General features: G+C 40.1%; 1 protein-coding gene and 1 pseudogene across 1 annotated transcript in view; one reads left to right on the top strand and one right to left on the bottom strand.

Moving 5' to 3' along the window:
* The window catches only part of LOC126926296 (phospholipase B1, membrane-associated-like), a 74,987-nt gene that overhangs the window by 15,994 nt on the left and 36,590 nt on the right, over nt 1-22,403 (bottom strand). The gene's annotated exons all lie outside the window — the stretch shown is intronic.
* LOC126926402 (5S ribosomal RNA) lies at nt 19,682-19,800 on the top strand (annotated as a pseudogene).

Genomic DNA, 22,403 nt, shown 5'->3' with positions numbered 1-22,403 from the left:
CGATATACATTGTCGCCAAGGCCGCCACATCTTTATCCCCATCATCGATCTGTAACGTAAATCACATCAGAGACCAGGACACACACACACACCGCGGGCAGGATGGTGTCCCGGTCGGCATACTTCGCACCCGATGGACCGACGAGAGAAACATATGGCAACCTTGGCGACAATGTATATTGGCGGAGTACCTGAGTATTCATTTATGGCCTAACGGTCCTTCCACGAAATGTTCCAGAAGCGTAGCAACGGTCACGTACGCCTACAGGGTAGTGGGGATAATGAGAGAACAGATGACCGAAAGTAAAAAGATTGTAAGAGCCTCACTCTCGTACGGTCACGGCTAGAGCTCGGAAGTGTCTTATAAGTGTATAAACGAAGGAAAAATAAAGTTTTCTTCTTTCTTTTAAATTTATTTTTATTTTACGTGACAGATCCATCGAATTTGAAGTATGCCGATCGTGACAAATTGATCTGTTTGGATGATAACTGAGTATTAACCTGTATCAATAGATGCTACATTTTCTGTATTTGTCTGCAAAATGTAGACACATGTAGTATCGAAAAGAGGGAGGTATACATACTGTTACGCTGTGAGGTTTTAGTATAGGTCGCGTTTCTGGTCGTCGCTCGCGGTCATACAATGTCGTAGGCGGATCGCCTTGTCTGCCCGACGAGGGACATACAATGTATCGACGAGCGCATCCAAGCAGCGACTTACAGAAATGTCGATTTCGGCTGTTTGTTTTAAACGAATGCGGCATATGTGATCATAGGCGCGAACGGTGGCGTGACCCGAACGTAGTGGGGGTCCTCTCCCCGAGAAGACCGAGAAATGATCTAAGGTCAGACAGTCCTTTTTGAAGATTCTAAGAACACACGTCGAGAGGTCGGATGAATAAAGCCGCTAAACCGAATGAACGCGTTGGCATTGTTTATCACTGAATAATTTGTCACGCTTTATCATTATATTCCTCGTTATTAAATACACAAACTATATCAACCTGTTAACAAATAAAACATCCTTACTCGTCCTTACTTTCGACCTATTTAAGATACTACATAAATTATCAACAACAGATTGAAAATGTATATGATTTCCAAAAAGCTCTTTTCTTACAAATTAAAACACGAACTTTGAAATAACAAAATGTACAAGAATAAAACACTTTACAAGGCACGGTAGACGATCGGCACAGATCTACCGATGTAATGGCTATACCGACTGATTGTTTTTATATGCTTGGAATGTCAACATTCGGTTGTTTTGCTAATCATTTATCGCAAGAATGCGCAAGACTACATTACCCTCGTAACGTAACAGAAACATTTGTCTCTGCGTAAGAAACATTTGTTGCGTAAGTCATCGAAAGACTCGAAAAGACTCGAAACTGAAAACTTTAAGAAAGCTATTCAATGCGATACACATAATTTTTCATTTAGGTGTCCATTGATTTGTATTATTACGCGATACTTCATAATATTTCATAATACCTTCATTAATTCTTCGAGTATAAGATTAAATAATTTTTTTGTAGCTTTTTCCGTGTTTCATAATTTGCTATCTCATGTGCGTGTGTGCAAATATTATAATATGCAGTGATCAGTAGTTTTTATGGAACTGACTTGTGATCTATGCAAAATAACGTACGGCCACAATCAGTAGATCCCTGAAGAATACTTAATGCACATGTAGTTTATCAGTGGTACATGTGCAATTTTCTCACGGTGTGTAAACGGTAACACAGGCATTTGCACTATTTTTATGCAGTATACCAAATAAAGCGGATCTAATATACCAGTTGTCTACGTAAAGAGCGTCACCTTTACCGAAATGGAATTCCAGAAGGGACATTACAACACTTCCCGATTTACCAATATCTTTATGTTCGGGTTCTATCTCGTTGAGGTTATTCGGTGTATAAAGAGAGAAAAACGCGTGGATAAAGTGTAAGGTACAAAATATATATATTTAATTTAATAGTGAAGTGTAATAATAAGTAGGAATACAATTTGAGCTGGTCCAGATCCGCACGCTAGCAGTGTTACCTTATAACTGAAAGCCCCGAAGCCAACGTCGCCTGTCTACTGTTTATGGTCTGCCTTCCTGCTATTCTTTTGTCTACATGCTGTCGATGGCTCCAGCGCTTGAAAAAACTAAAAGGAACAGATGTGGAGTTTTCGTAGAAGTGGTGACCATTTCAACATATCTTAATACCAGGCCCCATATAAATAATGAAATCCTAAATATAACCTGTCTTACGGGAACAAAGGAAGAATGATTTCATGTCAAATCTTATTTTTTTCGATGCAATGAATTTTTGAATGCCAGTTTGCCTATGTACAGGAGCTCTATACATAAATTGCGATAAGAGTAAAATGTACTTGCAAATGTTCCTCGTAATTTACTAATTATGTTTCGGATTCTCCGCACAAGATCGAAATTGGATACAATATTGTCACTAAAATGTGACATTTGTAGCAGTAATAAGTGGCGGCTTCCGCTTATTATTTCGCTATAGATATCGTTTTTCAAGAGCTTATCTTTGTTCCAGTATTCTGGTAACGACAGTTCGCTGTCGAGTGCCGAAGCGTGCAGACGTGCCTCTAGTGCCCAGTGAAGTTCGAAAACAACACGTGTCGCCCAACCGTCGAAAGTGAACACAACGTGCTCCTATCTTCCCAAGTGTTTCCTATCCGCCAGAGAGAAGAAAAGCCTACGCACCTAACCCCAACCCGATCCCTGCCGCATAGCCTCACGACTAGTTATTCATATTGAAATAGCTAGCTCGATGATGGCCCAACAATCACGACCAGGCTCGCCTGTCCAAACCCATCACTACCCCGCGCTACTCCCCCCGTGGCAGAAATTCTGCAGATCCCCCCGTGCCAACGACGCCAATAAGGCGAAAAAACGCAAAACCGAACCAGCAGACACAAACTCGAACGAACATCCACCAACGCAAATAAACACCCACAACAGGTTCGCAATTTTGGAATCCACCAACGATGCCATGGAAACCGCAGGCTCACCACTTAACCACCACGCACAGAGACGCCCCCCTCCCCCACCAATATTTATTAACGATGTCATCGACATCCAGACAATGACCAAGTCCTTAGAGAGAGATATCTCCAAGGAGGACTATAACCTGAAGATAACCAACAATCAGGTAAAAATCCTGCCTACGAATCCAGAAGCTTACAGGAAGCTCACCAAGACACTCAGGGCCCTGAACGCCAACTTCCACACCTACCAACTCAAAGAAGAAAGACCTTTTCGGGTGGTGCTACGAAACATCCACCACTCCGCAGACATCGATGAACTAAAAATAGAACTATCGAAACTCGGCCACGAAGTCACCAATGTCAGCAACATAAGGCATAGAGTCACAAAAGACCCGCTATCCCTATTTTTCATTGATTTAAAACAGAAACCAAACAACAAGGAAATCTACAATATCAGTCGCATAATGAACGCCATCGTTAAATTCGAACCACCGCAAACCAAAAAGGAGATAGTCCAATGCAAAAGGTGCCAAAGATATGGGCACACACAGAAATACTGCAACCACACCTTCCGCTGCGTCAAATGTGCAGGTACACACCCCACCGACCAGTGCAAGAAATCACCGGAAACCCCAGCGAAGTGCATCCACTGTCAAGGTGATCATCCTGCCAACTACAAAGGCTGCTCAGCCTACAAAACCCTGTACTCAAGCAAATACCCCAAACTCAGAACAAAAGAGGAAAATTACCAAACACCCAGCTCGCCGAAATCCACCGTTATCCCAATCCCCCCAACCAATCAAACACCCAGCCCTATCAAACTCACCACTCCCTCAAACTCCTATGCCCAAGCGGTACAAGGCACTCAAAATACACCAAATAGCCACAGGGATCCTCCCCAAAATAGTGCCCCCACCTCACCTAACACAAACAACGTCTCTAGACTTGAAAAGCTAATAGAGAAACAATCAGAGCAAATAAACAATTTGCTATCGCTATTAACAATCATAATGGAAAAATTAATACGCCCAGACACAAAATAAAACCAAGACGCATAGCTCTGTGGAACGCCAATGGCCTAGCGCAACGCAAACTTGAGCTAGAACTCTTCCTAAAACACCAGCTAATCGACATAATGCTCATATCTGAAACCCACTTCACCGACAAAAACTACCTGAACATAAACGGATACAAGTTCTACCATACCCAACACCCCAGCGGAAAGGCCCACGGCGGCACCGGAATCATAATCAGAGCAAACATCAAGCACTACGAACTTCCACCATTCCAGAAAGACTACCTCCAAGCAACAAACGTAGCAATAGAAGACTATCATGGTACAATCACCACCTCAGCTGTATACTGCCCTCCCAGACACTCCATCGCCAAAGAATACTTCGACCACTTCCTGGACACCCTGGGCAACAGATATATAGCCGGAGGAGACTATAACGCTAAACACACCCAATGGGGTAGCAGACTGGTTACAGTAAGAGGCAAAAACCTCCTCAACAGCATAATAACCAACAACCTCAACTACCTTACCACATACGAACCCACACACTGGCCCACCGACACAAACAAAATACCCGATCTCCTTGATTTCTTCATAACCAAAAATATCTCGCCAAGACACGTCCAAATCAATTCCTCGGCCGATCTCTCCTCTGATCATTCCCCCGTGATAGTAACAGTCAGTTCAACCATCATCGAGAATACACCTAATGGCTCCATTCATAACCAACACACCAACTGGCAGCTCTTTAGAGAAGTCTTTACCCGCACAACTTCAGCCTCAACCTCACTAAAAACCAATGACGAAATCGAAGCAGCCACGGAATACCTAAATGCGAGCATAATAAACGCTATCCGCGTCTCCACACCGGCAAAAACGTCCATCAGCAATCACGAATACCCCCAGTACATATTTAAAAAAATAGCAGAAAAACGTAGACTAAGAAGGATATGGCAGACCCATAGAACACCGGAGGACAAACGCAAACTAAACAACGCAACTAGAAAACTATCCAAAACCATAAAGAACTACAATAACGACCGTTTTCACAAATATCTCGCCAGCCTGTCCCCCACAGCCGACTCAAACTACTCACTATGGAAAGCCTCCAGGAAACTCACGCGCCCCCCACAAATAATACCTCCAATCCGCCGCCCGCAGGGTGGATGGGCGCGTAGCCCTATAGAAAAAGCCAACATATTTGCTGAACACCTGACTGAAGTATTCCAACCCCATTCCTCCATAGCCGCAGCGGACGTCACCGAATACCTGCACACTCCCTTCCAAATGTCCCCTCCTATTCAACCCTTCACTTCTGCAGAGATCATAGAAGCAATCAGTTGCCTAAACCCCAAGAAAGCAGCAGGTCACTACCTAATAGGAAATAAAGCAATCAAGGAACTTCCCATAAAAGGGATTGCACTCATCGCATCAATCTTCAACGCCATCCTCCGCCTAGAACACTTTCCTAAGGCGTGGAAAATCTCACTAATCACCCTCATCCCCAAACCCGGTAAACCAATATATGAAGCCAGCTCCTATCGCCCAATCAGTCTTTTACCTACCCTGTCTAAACTATTCGAGAGGATGCTCACGAATCGTCTCCTTCCACTCCTAGAAGAATTGAAAACACTCCCAGATCACCAATTCGGCTTCCGAAAACAACACTCAACAGTAGAGCAAATCCACCGCGTAACCCACATGATCAGCCAAACCCTTGAAAAGAAAAAATACTGCTCAGCCGTATTCCTAGACATCCAACAGGCATTCGATAAAGTATGGCATGAAGGGCTACTCTACAAGCTTAAAAAAATCCTACCCCACCCATACTACTCCATCTTAAAATCCTACCTTACCAACAGACAATTCATAGTTAAATGTCTAGGCGCCACTTCCGCAACATTCCCAATAGAATCCGGCATACCGCAAGGTAGTGTCCTCGGACCCCTACTATTCTCCATCTACACTGCCGACTTACCCATATCAAACGAGGTAACAATAGCAACATTTGCCGACGACACAGCACTATTAGCTACCCACGCAGACCCGGCAATTGCCTCATCCACTCTCCAGCGAAGTCTCGACTCCATGGAAAAGTGGTTCCAAAAATGGGGTTTTAAAATAAACGAAAAAAAATCCTCCCATGTAACCTTCACGCTCCGAAAACAAACCTGCCCCCAGGTCACCATTAACAACACAATAATCCCAAGCAACGACTCCGTAAGATACCTGGGCATGACCCTGGACAGGAGGCTAACTTGGAAAAAACATATCTCGGAAAAAACAAAGCAACTAAAGGAAAAACTAAGAAAATTCTATTGGCTCACGGGCCGACGCTCCAAACTAAACATACAGAACAAAATAACCCTCTACAAAGCCGTAATAAAACCTGTCTGGACCTACGGAATCCAACTATGGGGAACAGCAAGTAACTCCAACATTGAAATACTCCAACGCTTCCAATCGAAAACGGTTTCTGTCTCGTGCCTCGCTACACAAAGACTCTACCCTTCGAACGAGATGATTGCCAGATGTCGATACATTCTCGCCGAATATTTACGTCGAGCCTAAGGACCCGCTATAAATCTTGGGATTCATGCAGCTAAGATTCTCTAAAGGGACAAATAGTCTTTGTCTCAATAGTCCCTACACATACCACCTACTACGGGAAATCTGCTTTTTCTCACGTACGACGCTCCTCGCTAGCAACTCTCTCTCAAGGGCAGTTACCATCCCTTTCCAAGCACCAACTCACAATTTAGCCAATTAACAGCGACGTCCATTTCCCTCGCTCTCTGAACCAACACTTTTCTTAACGAATCCGATGATCCCGTATCCTTAGACACACCCAAACACAGTTTTCCTAAGGAGCATCATCGCGTCACAAATTCATTCTGTTCTATCGCGAGACGCGAAGCAAGTTGGAAGACGCCTATCTGAATAGCGAATCTGAATCTCTAAACATCTGTGCAATCGTCTCGACTCGAACCACCGCGTAAAGTACCGCGCCGAGTTTGAACTTGTAATCCCGAACCGATAATTGTACCGTGTTTTCACCGCGCTAGTGTATACCACGAACACAAGCAAATAAAACAGTTATTGTTAAATAACACCGAGTGATTCTTCTATACCTATCGCGCCTCATCACCTCAAAAGTATAAGTTTTAGTGTCAACTTAGGGATATGCATGTAAATGGATGAATATGAATAGTAAGCACAGATTTTATGGCCTGGAGGCTAAAATAAACTATTCATATAAATATTTCTTTTATATACGACAAAATAATATTCTTTTTCAAGTATTAAATAAATATTTAATTTATATTTGAAAGAAATATTTTCCCCAAAATATGAAATAGACATAACTTGTATAGTTCAAAACAATATTTGTATGTATATTTAATTAGGAAAAGATTAAATCTATTTTTAACATTGAGGGTTACGTGCTGGTAAGTGTGGAAATAGCACGTCTTAATAAGGGAGAAAAGATAAAATTGTAATTTTCATGGTTTAATGAAAAAGATGAAGTGGTACTAAAAGGATAAGAGGAAGATGTGATTAATCCGAGAAAGTAAAGTCACAGAAAGAAAGTGAGAGAAAAGGCAATCTGTAAGTAAGTTGAAACTGTTCAGAGAAATAAGAAATTAAGGCGATAAACGATCAACGTGGAAGCGATAAATACAAACGGCAGACCGGTACGAGAAAAATTAATATGACAAGGAAAGGTAAAACGGTGCCACCTAACGAGTGAAAAGAGAAAATAGTCAGATGATAACGAAGTCAGGCAGACAAATAGATAGACACAAAAATAGACAAGATGAGAAAAGATAAAGTACCTTTTGCATTTTTGTGGCCCCATCTGACTGTCTTAGAAACTCGACACTCATTTCAGCGCCCTCTACTTTTAATAAACGTTCGTTCGATAAAGTTCTTATTAAAGAAGTATCAATGGAAGTCAACAGTATTGATGCGTATGTGTATACTTGCATACCTCCAGAGAGACGAGATATTTGATTAGCAGTTGTATTTTTCGAGTACTTTAGTAGTATTAGAGGAGGAATGACAGCGTTCAAGCTTATGGTTCTGATTGTTCTGGTTGGGCTAGTACTGCACAATGCGGCTAGATACACACTGAAGATGACACACGCTACCATATACAATATTCTATAAAATTATGGATTCACGCTGTTTGGTTACACGCTAGTGTCACGTAAAATAAAAAGAAATTTAAAAGCAAGAAGAAAACTTTATTTTTTCCTCGTTTATACACTTATAAGACACTTCTGAGCTCTAGGCATGACCGTTCGAGACTGAGGCTCTTACAATATTTTTTACTTTCGGTGACATCTATTCCTTCTTTGTTTGTCATCCCTCATTATCCCCACTACCCTGTAGGCGTACGTGACCGTTGCTACGCTTCTAGAACATTTGGTGGAAGGACCGTTAGGACATAGATGAACATTTAGGCACTTCGGCGATATACATTGTCGCCAAGGCCGCCATGTGTCTCCCTCATCGGTCCATCGGGTTCGAAGTATGCCGATCGTGACACCATCCTGCCCGCGGTGTGTGTGTCCTGGTCTCTGACGTTGTATTTTCGAGCTATCGCGGGGAGACGCGGTCGTTAGAATATGCGTCAACGGGAGTCGTAAATTCCCGTTACGATTAGAATGATCGACACCACGAATAGTTCGATCCCCGTATTTCGATTAAGATAATAGGGGTGATTCAGGTATGATAACACTGTGGCTCACAGAGTTAAAATATATATTTCCAACACTTAGTATACACGATTGAGTAGATATAAACACTTAATGACTTATCACGCTGCAATAATATAGATATGAACGTAGCACGGTATGAGACTTAATGTTACAAGTTAGGTGTTAGATCTTTGACAGTGGTAGGAAACTCTGAGAGATATAGGAACGGTGAGAGTTATGCAGGAACTCTAGTCACCGTGAGAGACGATGGAAAACTCTGAAGCTTATTCTAATGTGAATACGGAGGAAAGCTTGGTATGGGTGTGCTCTTTGAACGAAGAACGCGGATTCGTTGCTTACATTTTTAGTTAGTAAAGTGAGGGCAACAATCCGCGATGTCGATTGGTTGGGACCAATGTTAGGAAGGAAGAGAGGAGGAAGAAACCTCCTACCAACTTGGGTCCTAGGCGACATTGTTTACAGGGAAACTCAGATTTTTCGTTAGGTATATCTCCGCTTTCTTCGTAATTCTTAAGAGCACATAATAAACCCAAGGACCTTTCTAAAAACCGGCCGAAAACTCTTCTGGAATTAGAAAGTCTTTTCTGGCAAACAGATGTGCTTAGACCATGTGTGCGAACAATGCAGCTAGAATTGCAACTTTATAGTGGGTCCTTGGACCTATGGAGTGTTAGAAGGACGGCAGGTAGACCGTTGGTTGGCAAGCCGCGCGGGATGGCGTGCAGATGTGTTACGCGACAGAACAGACGTAATTTACGTTACAACGGTATAGCTCTTTGTGTCGCGAAGCCGTGGAAAGTTTCGTAGACGAGTGCCGCGACATTAGTATTTTGCTGTTGGTAATTATACGTAATCCAGTGAAACTGAATAGTTTCGAAATTGAAGTAGGTGAGAAAATTAGAGTATTATGATGGTGCAGGACGAAAGGGCCTGATTTCCTATACAAAAATATGTCGACGATGAAGTAACAAGTTTTGACGCAAGACTTGGTTTTCTGGAAAATCAATTATAAAGTTCCGTCCACTTGATTCGCTACTTTTTAACTATACGCGTACGTACATGACGAAACTTCACAATTCATTGTCTGGGAAACGAAGTCAGAATAGATTTTATATATCCGAATGCACGTCTAAAAATACCATTTTCTCTCATACATACACGTAAGTTTTCTTCAATATTTTCTCTATTCGATAACATGAAATAACAAAACTAACTACTTCAGCCAACGCTCATACCGCGTTGAAAATACTCGTTCTCGTCCGATCACGAAAGTCAAGCAGCGCTGTTTTTGAATGCTATCCAATATTGTTCGCAACGTTGGATCCGTTGAGGTAGAAGTTTGAGATTCGTTTGTCTTAGACATCTTCCTGCTTTCGGGCGAAGATGAGTCTTGGCTACTGAAGCTAGATTTTCTTTCACGGTAACGTACGAAGGAATCCAGTTTACCTTCCTTTGTCACTTCACTCGGTTCGTGATAGTTACTTCGTTGTTGCGGATGACCGTAGTCCCAAATAATTCTATCTTCCGTAGATGATGAATGTCTTTTGGTTTCCGAACAAACACTTTTCACTATCCTGGCAGGATCGCCAAAAATGTCACGTAAAATAAAAAGCAGGAGGCTCGAACGAAAAGAAAAAATTAAGATAACAAAAAAAACGAGAGAATTTATTTCTGAATTTACACTGACTGCGATTTTGTTCTGAGCTCCAGCCGTGACTTTCCAAGACTGCAGCTCTTACAATTTGACTTTCGGTAACATCTGTTTCTTCTTTGTTTGTCATCCCTTAATATCCCCACTACCCTGTAGGCGTACGTGACCGTTGTCACACTTCTAGGACGTTCGGTGGAAGGACCGTTAGGATACAGATGACTCATTAGGCACTTCGGCGATATACATTGTCGCCAAGGCCGCCACATCTCTATCTCCATCATCGGTCCATCGGATTTGAAGTATGCCGGTCGTGACAATCGCGTCGCGGCATTCGCTTCAGTTGCTTCGAATCGCTTAATCGTCCGCAGTAAGCATTCGTTGATTTCGTATTAATCGTCGAAGACAATTCGAAACTTTCTCATCGTTTGTTCTTCGATATTTTGTTTTTGAGTTTTAACTTCGTCAATTGTTCTTCGCGCATTGAGTCATTGCTCCCGCTCGTAAATCTGTTATTCAAGATTAATTCGACGGGGAACAAGTTACAGAGCGCGGTATCGTCGATATCAGACATACGCGCGTGTTAGACGTATCGTTATTTCTTTAACCGTTTGAGTACCAAGCAGCGTGATCGCGCTGTTTAGATTTTGTGTCGAAAAGTGCCAGTACATTTGAACGCTACGGACGACTGACGGTATTTTGTATTACATTGTTATCTTAATAATTTTTATTGAACAAAATTTGAAATAATCATAAACTAATAGTACGCATATATAAAAATATAGATGTATTTCATAAGAATAACGAATATGACGAGCGCTTTTGTGCCGCTTGTTTCTTTTCGCAATCGATTAAGAAGCTATCGTGCCGTTGGGGACTTTTCGACCCTGGTTTTTCAAAAACCCCGGGGCTCAAACGGTTGAATGATGTCAATATTATCATAAATAATTATTTTTCTATTTACTCTATATGATTTTCGAAACATCAAAAGATCATTATTACTCGACTATTTCAATATTGATTATGATACATTTTTAATTACGGTTCAACTTGTCGCTACTGGTGTGAGAGTCTGTAAAATTGATTCGAAACAGTATTTTACAGAGACTGATGAAACCGACGAGTTAGATATTTATATAATTAAAAGTTATTTCTATTTCTGAATTTTCTTTGCGAATATGTTAACTGTGCTTGAGCAGCGCTGCGTAAAATATATAAGAAACATATTTTAAATACTATTTTAAGTAGTTGTTGGTCTACAATACGAATAAAATATTTTATGTATTATTGTTATGTATTATTGTTATGTATTATTATGTTATGTTATGTTATTATGTTATGTTAAATATGTTATGTATTATTATGTATGTATGTAAAGAATAAACTATCTTTATTTTCACAATGTGGCACATAAAATAAAGTATCTTATCATTGTATTGTGGATAGCGTTTAAAATGTTTCTTAACAAGGATAATTGATTAAGCAGAAGGTTAATACAAGGGTGCAAGAATCCAACATATTTACAAATTAAATTCATGTTCTTTTTAACCCTGCTGTAGTCTCCGGGTCCCTTTGTTCTTACTGCTCTCCTTTTTTTCTCTAAAAACTTCTGTATTCTTTAAACATATAGAGCAAAATGTTATCCGACTATTGAAACCGATACGTTTGAGAAAAAGACGTGCGGTCATAGAAAATTTAGGGAACGCACCGATACAAAATTATATTATAAGACGGTAATATGACCTGCGTAGAAAAGCTGCGAAAGAAATAGCAGAGAGTGTCATAAATACATCCGAACATTTCAAAGAGAAAATAAGAAGTCCTAAAAATTTCACTAATGCCAAAATTTTGTTTGCAGAATAGAATGTACCGATTCTTTGCAATGAAAGTGTGGAGGACTGGAAAATAGAATGTTTGACCGTGAGATTTACTGGATGTTATTGCTTGTTGTCGTAACCGTTGAATATATTTAAAAATGATAAATACATATACAGATTATATTCCCTGAGTCGCTCGTACACAGTATAAAATTGTTAATTAATACTCAGTAAATGCTGCCTAGATAATCGTCGATAACTTGGTAGATAACTTGTGATAACGCTTAGATAGCTCGTCGATACAGAAAGATACTCGTAGATGCTGATAGATAGTAAACTCTTTTCGGTTGCATCGATTTATTTGTACTGGTCGGGAGGGAGTCGGAAAATTCGAATTCGACTTCGTTAGACCGTTACACGTAGCGGCGACGCTGTTTTTGGCCGGTGTTTCAACCGTTCGCGGAGAGACGCGATCGCGAGATAACGCGTCAACGAGAGTCGTAAATTCTCGTTACGATTAAACAATCGACGCCACGAACTGATTGATCCCCTATTTCTATTACGAGAAGAGAGGTGGTTGGAATGAGTACATTACGGAAAACTACACTGGATTTGTTAACAAAAGTTTAATAATAAATAAAGAAGCAACAATTTCAGTCAACGATCAACAATGAACAATTAAGACGAAAATATAACAATTAAGGTTTTGTTAGTGGTTTGCTTATAACGAGACCTGTCGTACTACGCAACTTGAGATAGACTAACTGATGCTTTTGTTCGAAACCACGGAGTCTTTCATTTGTTACCCCTCGATATCCCAACTACACGTGTGTTTATTAGATGTACCGCGGCGGTCGCCGCGTATACGTTCTTCTGAGAATTCAGCGAAAGAAACTTAGAGATATCGATGATAGATTGGACACGTCGGTATTGCGCTTTGACGGTGTCACGTAAAATAAAAAGAAATTTAAAAGAAAGAAGAAAACTTTATTTTTTCCTCGTTTATACACTTATAAGACACTTCTGAGCTCTAAGCGTGACCGTTGGAGACTGAGGCTCTTACAATATTTTTACATCTGTTCCTTCTTTGTTTGTCATCCCTCATTATCCCCACTACCCTGTAGGCGTACGTGAACGTTGCTACGCTTCTAGAACATTTGGTGGAAGGACCGTTAGGACATAGATGAACCTTTAGGCACTTCGGCGATATACACTGTCGCCAAGGCCGCCATGTGTCTCCATCATCGGTCCATCGGGTTCGAAGTATGCCGATCGTGACACCATCCTGCCCGCGGTGTGTGTGTTCTGGTCTCTGACGTGATTTACGTTACAACGGCGTAGCTCTTTGTGTCGCGAAGCCGTGGAAAGTTTCGTGGACGAGTGCCGCGACATTAGTATGTTGCTGTTGGTAATTATACGTAATCCAGTGAAACTGAATAGTTTCGAAATTGAAGTAGGTGAGAAAATTAGAGTATTATGATGGTGCAGGACGAAAGGGCCTGATTTCCTATACAAAAATATGTCGACGATGAAGTAACAAGTTTTGACGCAAGACTTGGTTTTCTGGAAAATCAATTATAAAGTTCCGTCCACTTGATTCGCTACTTTTTAAGTATACGCGTACGTACATGACGAAACTTCACAATTCATTGTCTGGGAAACGAAGTCAGAATAGATTTTATATATCCGAATGCACGTCTAAAAATACCATTTTCTCTCATACATACACGTATGTTTTCTTCAATATTTTCTCTATTCGGTAACATGAAATAACAAAACTAACTACTTCAGCCAACGCTCATACCGCGTTGAAAATACTCGTTCTCGTCAGTTGACCGTGATCCTCCGAGCAGGCCGGACCTCTCGGCCCTAAGGGATAAACAGGCGTAGGCCCTAACAGCGAGCGCGGCAAGCTATACAGTGTACAGTAGACAGTGAGAGAGCAAAAAAAAAGAAAAACAAAAAAAGTGCTAAACAGTGAAAAAATAGTGACAACATCAACCACTTTAGAACCAAGTTAAAAATAGAAGAAGAAAGAAATGAATTCGAAACCAAGGAGGCGGAATCCGCCATAAACTCGTCAAAAAAAGGAATCAAAAGAAAAATAGAAAAACAACAAATAATTAAAGATAGCAGCATAAGAACTGCTACACAAAAGACGCGGAAACTCAATCCGCCCCCAAACCTGATAACCAGGAATAAAATAAACCCCAAGCTAGAAAACTTAAAAGGAGAAGAAAGCGACCCACAAGAAGAGCGCGACGATAAAAACGAAAATATGAAACAAAGAAGAAGCCCACAACCACAACCAATGGCTATCACATTAAGAAACAGATTCGATGCCCTCCAAGCACAAGACCACAACACACCGCAACCGCATGAAAACATTATCGATAACATTAAAAAAAGAAACGACGTATTAAGAGAAAAGGCAACCAGACAGCCCACTCCCCCGATCACGACACCAATAACCACAAGCAAAAGCTACACCGCCCGGACAAGCACCCCCCCCGCCGCCCAGCCGAAAAAAACAACACCGCAACCTTCATCAGCACTGAAAAACCAAACGCACAAGGGCCTGCCACCCAGCCACCCAGCCGAAGACCAGGCAGACCCCCCCACATCAGCGAAAGGGGCCAGGCCACCCCCCATCAACATAACGTTACAAGACCCAAAAGACACAATAGCACTTATGGAAAAGTCCCTCAAAATCAAGAACTTCCATATCAAAAGAATCCACTCAGGTAAGCACGTACTTTATCTGCAAAACCTAAATGACCACGAGAACGCAAAAAAGATACTGACCGCAGCCAACACGGCCTATTTCACATACACCCCAAAATCTCAAAAACTCCACACATACCTTCTAAAAGGGCTAGGAAACAGCTACACAGAAGCGGAAATTCTAGAAGACCTAAAAGCCCTGAAAATAGAAGAAGTTAACTTCACCAAAGTGACGCGTTTCTCAACAAGAAAATCAAGGGAGAACAACACATTGCTCCCAATCTATATAATCCAAATCTCCCCCGATAGCAACATTGGGAACCTTTTAAAAATAAACAGACTTAACTATCTGAAAATAGCCTGGGAAAAAATTAAAAAAAATGATATCACGCAGTGCTACAAATGCCAGCGAATAGGCCACACAGCACAAAACTGTAACCTAAACTATCGCTGTGTAAAATGCACTGAACCGCACGGGCCAGGCGAGTGCAAAATAAAAAAAGAAGCAGCAGTAAGCAAAGAAAAAATCTACTGCGTAAACTGCAAAAACTACGGACATCCTGCATCATACAAAGGATGTCCAAAACTCGTCGAATTACGGAAAAAGATTAATGAAAAAATCACCAAAGCAAAAGCAGCAAAAACGGAAAGAATCGCCAAAATAAGCCGTAAGTACGTCCCCGAACTAAAGTTCGCGGACATAGTAAAACAAAGAACAAGTATAAACGAAACAAGTCCGCAAGTAACAAACATAGCGGCACAAGCCAAACAAAACCCTAACCCGACAATAGACTCACCCCAAATAAGCATAATAAATGTCATCGAAGACTTCAAAAAAAGCATCCTAAAAGCCCTAAGCGACCAACAAACACAACTAAACGAAATCAAAAAAGCACTAAATACGCATGAAGAAAGAATCGATTCCATCTTCAACATCATCGAAAATATAGACGAAGATTAGCCAAAATCACACCCGCCCACCAATCACAGCAGAAAATAAACCAGATAAAAGTTAATCATTTGAAAATCATATCAATAAACGCCAACTCACTAATCTCAAACCAAAAAAGATACAGCTTGCTAACACTAATTAAGAAAGAAACCCCCGACATAGTACTCATCTCAGAAACCAAACTGAACTATAGACATAAGGTGCAATACAAAAACTACACTATAATAAGACACGACAGACCAAACGCTACCCAAGGAGGAGGAACGGCAATCCTCATAAAAAACCCCCTGAAGTTCAAAACAATACAAAACGACAAAATAACAAACTTCAAAATCCTAGAGACGACGATCATAAAAATAAAAATAAACAATAAAGAAAACTTATTTATCTCCGCAGCCTACGCAGCCTACGGAAACCAGAAACAATTTAACGACGAATTCGACAATCTCTTCCAACTTTTACAGCTCGACAAACAGGAAAACTACTACATAATAGCCGGTGACCTTAACGCCAAACATACCAGCTGGAAAAACGAAATAAACAACACGAGAGGAAACTCCGTCAGAACCTGGCTAGACAATAAAAGCATTTTCTACAAAACAAACCTCTATGGCTCCGAGCTACCCTCTTACCCAAAAGGACGCTCCTACCTAGACATATGCCTAGCAGACGCCCGAATAAAATTCCAAAACTTACGACCAAATAACACTCTCAAAACCATAGACTACGACAGCGACCATAACGCCATAGTATTTCAGATAAGCAAAAACACATCCGACGACCTAACACTCGAAACGCAGACCGAAACACCCAGGTACAACTACAAAAAGACAGACTGGAAGAAGTTCCAAAACCTGCTCGAAAAGAACTGCGACCTAAAAATCTACAACAATGTCAACCTAACAGACAGACAAATCGACTCGTTCATAGACGAAATAGAAAAACATATACAAATCGCCCTACAAGAATCCGTACCGACATTTAAAAAAAAAGACTCCTGCGAGCCATATATAAACTATAAAATAAAAAATCTACAACGAGACAAAAGCTACATACTATCGAAATTAAACAACCTAAGACTCAACTACTCTTACGACAAAAGAGAAGACATAGAATTCCTAAAATACCTGCTACACGAAATAAAATCACAACTAAAACAAGAATTCGCAAACTCTATAAATCAACACTGGACAAATAAAATAAAAAATATCTCCAAAAAAGACTCTGCTAACATGTTCCCGCAGATAAATCAAATTTTCAGACCAAAGGAACAAAACTCCATCCCGCCCCTCAAACTGCCTCCAGAAAAAGCCTCCCTCATCCAAGAAGCAGGCATCGAGATACAAAACACCAACAAAGACACAGAGGGCAACTTCATAATATCAAAAACAACGGAAAAACTAGACATTATCGGTACCCACTTCGTCAAAACTCACACACAAAACGAACACATGGGCCGAGAACAACTAAACAGAATTATCATCGCCGAAACAAACATACTAAAAAATAAAATAAAACAAGACATAGCGCTAAACAAAACAGTCTGCACATTCTCAAACGAAAACACATCGGACGACCCCAAACAGCCCGACCCAGAAATAAACTACTTTACAAACTTCAACCAACTAAGTACAATCTTCTCCACGCTAAACAACAAAAAATCCGCCGGCTTCGATGGCATCCCAAACATCGCGCTCAAACGCCTACCAAACAAAATAAAATGGTACTACACAGTACTGTTTAATAATGCACTAAATAACACGTACTTCCCCAAAAAATGGAAAAAAGCCAAACTCATAGCCATTACAAAAAAAAATAAAGACGGCTCATCACCTGCAAACCTACGACCCATAAGCCTCCTCCCCAACATAAGCAAAGTATACGAAATGATCATAAACAACCCCCTAGCAGCCTTCTGCTCAAAAAATAAGATAATCCCGGAAAACCAATTCGGCTTCCGCCACAAACACTCCACAATCCACGCAATAAATAAACTTACGTCGGATATCTGCTGGGCACTTAACGCAAATCAGCGAGTAGCCGCCTGCCTAATAGACATCGAAAAAGCCTTCGACACCGTCTGGATCCCAGGACTCATTTATAAAATGACTAAAAAGAACTTCCCCGAATACCTAATCAAAATAGTATGGGACATGATAACAAACAAAACTTTCATAATGACCGACGGCTCGCACACCTCAAGCAAAGAATTCTCCATAGAGAACGGCCTGCAACAAGGAACAGTAAATTCCCCGCTACTCTTCAGCATCTACAATAACGACTTACTAAACCTCTTTAACCTCAACACATCCACACACAAACGCTCCATAGCCTTCGCGGATGACCTAATCATCTACGTAACAGGCCGCAAAACCAAAACGATAAGAACAGAACTCCAAGAACTCTTTAACAAAATCAGCGATTACTATCATACATGGAAACTAAAAATTAACGCAAGCAAATGCGAAACCATACTATTCAGACCCATGACAAGCAAAATCGGCCCAGCAGAAAGGGAACAAGTCAGGAAATTCCGCCTAAAAGAAAAAGCAAACGAAGAGAACCTCATACCGCACAAAAATTGCGTAAAATACCTAGGAATAAATATAGATGAAAAACTAAACTATAAGCAACACATCGAAATCCAACTCTCCAAAGCCAGCAAAGCTTTTTGGAATACAAAAAGGCTGTTTTACTCCAGAATTCTCGATAGCAAAGTAAAAATCATGTGCTACCAATCGCTAATAAGACCCATTATAACCTACGGCTGCCCAATATGGTACAACATACCAGCGTCAATAATGGAAAAAATTCGCATATTTGAAAGAAAATGCATCAGAGCTTGCCTGAGCATTTACAGATCAGAACACAGCGGATACAGAAAATACATAAAAAACAAAAAAATATACGACTTAGCCAACATCCACCGCATCGACTGTCACATCCTAAAACTAACGAGAAATCACTTCTCGCAAGCCGCGAAGATCAAAGAAAACAGCCTAATCTTCGGCTGCTTATACCCAAACGACGCATACTTCAAAAACACTCTGTTAACAGGCTATATCCCCCCCGAAGCCTTCCTATACCTAGACGAAAGAAACTATCTCCAAGACCAAAACAACATCCCCATAATTTATCATATGCAAAGGAAAATAGGAATGAAATCTATTCAATACGAGGAAAACCTAGATGGCCGCACGGCAGACACTAGGTGGAGATACAACATGGCCCTCCCCCAAAAGGATACAGAAGACAAACACAGAAAAAACACAAAAAAATATTGGTGGATACGGAACCCATAACAAAAAACAACAAGATAAAGAGCCACAGAGCAGCAACGCTCACCGAATAAAAGTGTAAATATGTAAATATGTAAATATGTAAATAGATAAACAAATATTATACTAATCCCACAGAACACCCCTCCCCAACCCCTCCCCACCCCTCCCCGCCAGTCCCAGTCCATCCCCTCCCAGCCCCTCCCTAACAGGCTAGCGAACTGTCCTGTTTTTGCGTCCAGGCTTTCAGGACATAAATTAAAATATCGTACATAAGCACAGCGCAACAGCGGCTTAATTTTATTTTATTTAACAATAACAATAATAATCTTAAAAAAAAAAAGAGAAAAGAATGTAATAATGCATGGCTACGTCGTACCGTCGCGTATCGGTACTTTTGCCTGTACCACCCTACAATTAGAATTCAGCGTTTATTCTGGAAAAAAAATCATGTAAAAAAAAAAATATATGTAAAACCTGGAATTAATAAACAAAGTTAAAAAAAAAAAAAAAAAAAAAAAAAAATACCGCGTTGAAAATACTCGTTCTCGTCCGATCACGAAAGTCAAGCAGCGCTGGGCACGGGTAGTACTTAGATGGGTGACCGCTTGGGAACTCCGTGTGGTGTTGGCTTTTTTTACTTTTTTTAACACTTAGCCAACCGAACGGGCAGATCTCCCTTTTTTACTTTAGCAACGCGTTTTTGTTGTTGTTATTGTTGTTATTATCAATTATTATTTACCTGGAATTGTTCCCAATTAATTGCGACCCTTTTTCTGCTTTTATAAAGTGCAGTACGGAATAAAATGCATCAATTTAATGGTTTTAAAATTAATTAAAATGTTACACCATCAGTTACGACTAAATAAAGATATAGTCGAACGATATCACACTATAAAAAAATATTAAGATTAACTTCAAATAAACCAAAAATATTAACTAATCAATAAATATGATTACCCTACAGCGTTAATGTTATTGTTATCATTTTCGTGATAATTAAAAACAAAAGACTTTTTATTTATTAATAATTTATTTAAACGTGAAGCCTAATATTGTTCCTTTCAGACATAATTTGAATAAATCGATTTAAAAAAAAAATGCGTATTTTCGTTTACCCGTCAATTTGACGGGTCCCGTAGATATAGGTATACTACAAAAATTAGATAGATTAGATAGAAAATTAGGTAGATTTAAAAATTAGAAAGCCTAAGAAAAAATAATTTTGTGCATAAATTCTTTAAATGAAATGATTAATTTACGATGCAAAATGGTTAAAATTAATGCTATGGTTTTTGAGATATTTCATTTCGAAGTTCAATATCCGACAAATTGGCGGGTCGTTTCAATGTTATTGTTATTTTTTTAGTGATAATTTTAAAACAAGACGTTTTATTTATTAATAATTTATTTAAATGTGAAGCCTAATATTGTTCCTTTCAGACTTAATTTGAATAAATCAATTTTTTAATCAAAAATGCGTATTTTCGTTTACCCGTCAATTTGACGGGTCCCGTAGAGATAGGTATATACGAAACGCCCGTAAACCTAGTGTTAAATAACACAACTTTATAAGTGCAGTTTACGCGACTGTTCTGAAAGATGTTTACTGATGAGAGTTTGTAGTTTCAGTTTCGAGCTGTTCTCGTATCATCACGGAGGAAAGCTCGGTGTGGGTGTACCCTTGGAAAGTGAGGGTAACGATTCCCGATGCCAATTGGTTATAGCCCACGTTAAAAAATGAAGAGTGGAGGAGGAAGCCTCCTACCAACATGGCTCCTAGGTGACATTGTTCATGGGGAAAACCAGCTTTCCCGCTATTGAGGGTACACGGTGGGGACCTGCACACATCTGACCTCTAATCTGGATTGACGTCACACTCTCGAGGGCGGCTGAGACCCTTCCTAGTCCACCAACCTTCTTCTTACCCAGTCAAAAGCAGTGTCTATTGCCCTCACTTTCCAAGTCAAAATTGTCCTTAACGAATCAGCTCATCTCGTGTTCTTAGACACACCCATCACTGGCTTTTCTCTGCCTCAATATTGTCACTAAACTTCACATATTCTCTATCTTTAGAATAGTCAACATCTTTTACCGAGTTTCTACGCTTAGACCAATCGCGTACTTAATTTATACATACGCATCAGTGTAAATAGGTTCTATATAAAGTTGTGGAGTGAATTGTGATTTATACGTGTCAATTCAGTGTGTATTCCATTGTGATTACTGAATTCATCATAAGGTTTGATAAAAGAAAAGTTAATAGTTGTGCTACGGCTCAATCTTCTTGTTTTTATCATCTAAGCCTCAAATTTACGTGACGTTATCCTCGGTGTCTTTGTTGGTGTTGTCTATACCTGCTTCTTGGACGAGGGAGTTTTGTTCTTTTGGTTTGGAAATTTGATTTATATGCGGGAACATGCTAGCAGAATCGTTTTTGGAGATATTTCTTATTTTGTTTGTCCAGTATTGAGTTTAGATTTTGGGAATTCTTGTTTCAGTTGCGATTTTACTTTGTATAGTAGATATCTTAGGAATTCTAAGTCTTCTCTTTTGTCGTAAGAATAGTTGTATTTATTACTTTTTCCTTTTATCCTATTCCTATTTTTTACTTTTTCCAAACTGTCTTTTTGTAATTGCACCTGGGAGTTTCGGTCTGTGTTTCAAGTATTAGGAAGTCAGATGTATTCTTGTTTATCTGAAATACTATGGCGTTATGGTCGCTGTTATAGTCTAGGATATTGAGAGTGTGTTAAAATTTTGAAATTTTAATCGCGCGTCTGCTAGGCATGTGCCCAGGTAAGAACCTTCTATTCGGTAAGAGGGTAGCTCGGAGCTGTAAAGCTTTGTTATGTAGTATATACTTTTATTGTCTAGCCAGTTTCAAGTGAAGTTTCCTCTCGTGTTGTTTAGTTCGTTTTTCCAGCTTGCATGTTTTGCATTAACCTGGAAACAATATATCCTAGACAAATCTAAACAACTCAGGGACAAACTCAAAAAATTTTATTGGCTCATTGGCCGTCGCTCCAACCTAAGCACGCAGAACAAAATTACGCTCTATAAGGCCGTAATAAAACCAGATTGGATCTACGGAATCCAACTATGGGGAACAGCAAGTAATTCTAACATTGAAATACTCCAACGCTTCCAATCGAAAACGCCAAGATCCCTATTAAATGCACCCTGGTATGTTACCAACGAAACAATCCACCGTGAGCTCAAGATACCTACAGTCA

The sequence above is a fragment of the Bombus affinis genome, chromosome 17, assembly GCF_024516045.1.
Source record: "Bombus affinis isolate iyBomAffi1 chromosome 17, iyBomAffi1.2, whole genome shotgun sequence".
Taxonomy (NCBI): domain Eukaryota; kingdom Metazoa; phylum Arthropoda; class Insecta; order Hymenoptera; family Apidae; genus Bombus; species Bombus affinis.
This window is presented reverse-complemented; position numbering and strand designations above follow the sequence as displayed.